The sequence below is a fragment of the Lathyrus oleraceus genome, chromosome 7 (assembly GCF_024323335.1).
Source record: "Lathyrus oleraceus cultivar Zhongwan6 chromosome 7, CAAS_Psat_ZW6_1.0, whole genome shotgun sequence".
In the NCBI taxonomy this organism is placed as follows: domain Eukaryota; kingdom Viridiplantae; phylum Streptophyta; class Magnoliopsida; order Fabales; family Fabaceae; genus Lathyrus; species Lathyrus oleraceus.
In genome coordinates this window covers 482387200-482389359 of record NC_066585.1, presented here as the reverse complement: position 1 = coordinate 482389359, position 2160 = coordinate 482387200, and the positions used below count along the sequence as shown (strand labels likewise).

At 41.1% G+C, this 2160-nt stretch overlaps 1 pseudogene; it reads right to left on the bottom strand.

The window, feature by feature from the left end:
• Positions 1-248: 248 nt before the first annotated feature.
• On the bottom strand, positions 249-348 carry LOC127108727 (uncharacterized; annotated as a pseudogene).
• Between the last annotated feature and the right edge of the window lie 1812 nt (positions 349-2160).

The window sequence follows — 2160 nt, the reverse complement described above, 5'->3', positions numbered from 1 at the left end:
CCAATTCTCTGGAAATCTTACCGAAGATCCAAACCTTCATTTATCCGTATTTGTCCAATACGCTGATACTGTTAAAGCTAATGGTGTCACTTCAGAGGCAATTCGACTTCGTCTTTTTCCTTTCTCATTAAGAGATAGCGCTAAAAGATGGCTTCAATCTCTTCCTTCCAACTCAGTCACCACATGGAACGAGTTGAAAAAAGTTTTTCTTGCCCGATATTTTCCGCCAAGCAAAACAGCTATGTTAAGAGCCCAGATAAACGGATTTAAACAGAAAGACAACGAGTCTCTTTTTGAAGCATGGGAAAGATACAAAGACATGATGAGACTTTGCCCACACCATGGTTTGGAAGACTGGTTAGTAATTCACACATTTTATAATGGTCTCTTATACAATACAAGGTTAACAATAGACGCCGCTGCAGGTGGTGCACTAATGAACAAACCTTACGCTGATGCTTACCAGCTTATCGAGAGCATGGCCCAGAACCACTATCAGTGGGGAACCGAACGAACGAATGTGGAAAAACCTCAACCGAAAACTGGCATGTACGAGATAAGTAACCTTGATCACGTTAATGCAAAAGTGGATGCTTTGGTCCAGAAAATTGAAAGTTTAAACGTATCACCTCCAGCCGCCGTGGTTGCTATAACTCAGAATTGCGAGGTCTGTGGAATCCAAGGCCACACTCCTGCGGAATGTCAACTCTTGACTGGAATCCAAGCAGAGCAAGTAAACTATGCTCAAGGAAGCCCCTATTCGAATACCTATAACCCAAATTGGAAGAACCATCCAAACTTCTCATATAAGAGTAATAATGCTTTATACGCACCTGGACAGTCTCCAAATCAAGCCCCATCTATACCTCCAGGATATCAGAAACCGAATCCTAACAATAATACCCCTAGAAAATCCAACTTGGAAATCATGATGGAAAACTTTATAGCTTCCCAACAACAAACCAATAAAGATTTCTTAAACCAGAACATACACACTGGCGAACAACTTAAACAACTAGCAAGCAAAGTAGATGCCCTGGCTACCCATAACAAAATGCTGGAAACGCAAATATCTCAAGTAGCTCAACAACAAGCACCTACTGCTGCACCAACTGGTACATTCCCTGGACAGCCCCAACCCAATCCGAGAAGCCAAGCTCATGCAATTATATTAAGAAGTGGAACGGAAGTGGAAGGACCGTCTGACCCAAGGATAGAAAACCAAAACCCTAAGAAATCTACTGAGGAAAGTGAACCTAAGGAAAAGGAAGAGAGTAATAAGGAAACCCTAGAAAAGAAGGAACCTTATGTACCTCCACCACCTTACAAACCACCTATACCTTACCCTCAAAGGCTTGTTAAAACCAAAGATGTAGGCCAATTTAGAAAATTTGTTGACCTCCTTAAACAATTAAACGTTACAATTCCGTTTACCGAAGCTATTACGCAGATGCCCTCATATGCTAAATTCTTAAAAGAAATTCTTTCTAATAAAAGGAAACTTGAGGATAGCGAAACCGTTACACTCCCTGCCGAATGTAGCGCTATAATCCAAAACATGCCCCCTAAACTCAAGGATCCGGGTAGTTTCTCTATACCCTGTCACATAGGAAAATTTGTCATCGACAAAGCCTTATGCGATTTAGGAGCCGGAATTAGCGTTATGCCTTTATCCATATGTAAGAAACTGGAAATGGGAGAATTAAGACCGACCAAAATGTCTGTGCAATTAGCAGATCGTTCCATCAAATATCCTGTAGGAATCCTTGAAAACGTTCCCGTACGCATAGGTCAGTTTTACATTCCCACTGACTTCACAATTATGGACATTAGAGAAGATGATACGACACCTATTATACTAGGAAGACCATTCTTAGCAACTGCCGGTGCAATCATAGACGTAAAACGAGGACGACTCACCTTCGAAGTAGGCGAAGAGAAAATTGAATTCATTCTTTCCCAATTCTTGAAAGCACCTGCAATAGAAGATACATGTTACTTCATGGATATCATCGATGAATGCATAAAAGAAGCAGAGTCAGGAGAAGACAAATCATCAGACTATCTTTTAGAGGACAAATCTAAACAATGCCTAGCAATAACACCGGATCCTACGCAGTGTCTTAACAAACCAACCCCTGATTTGAAAACACTTCCCAA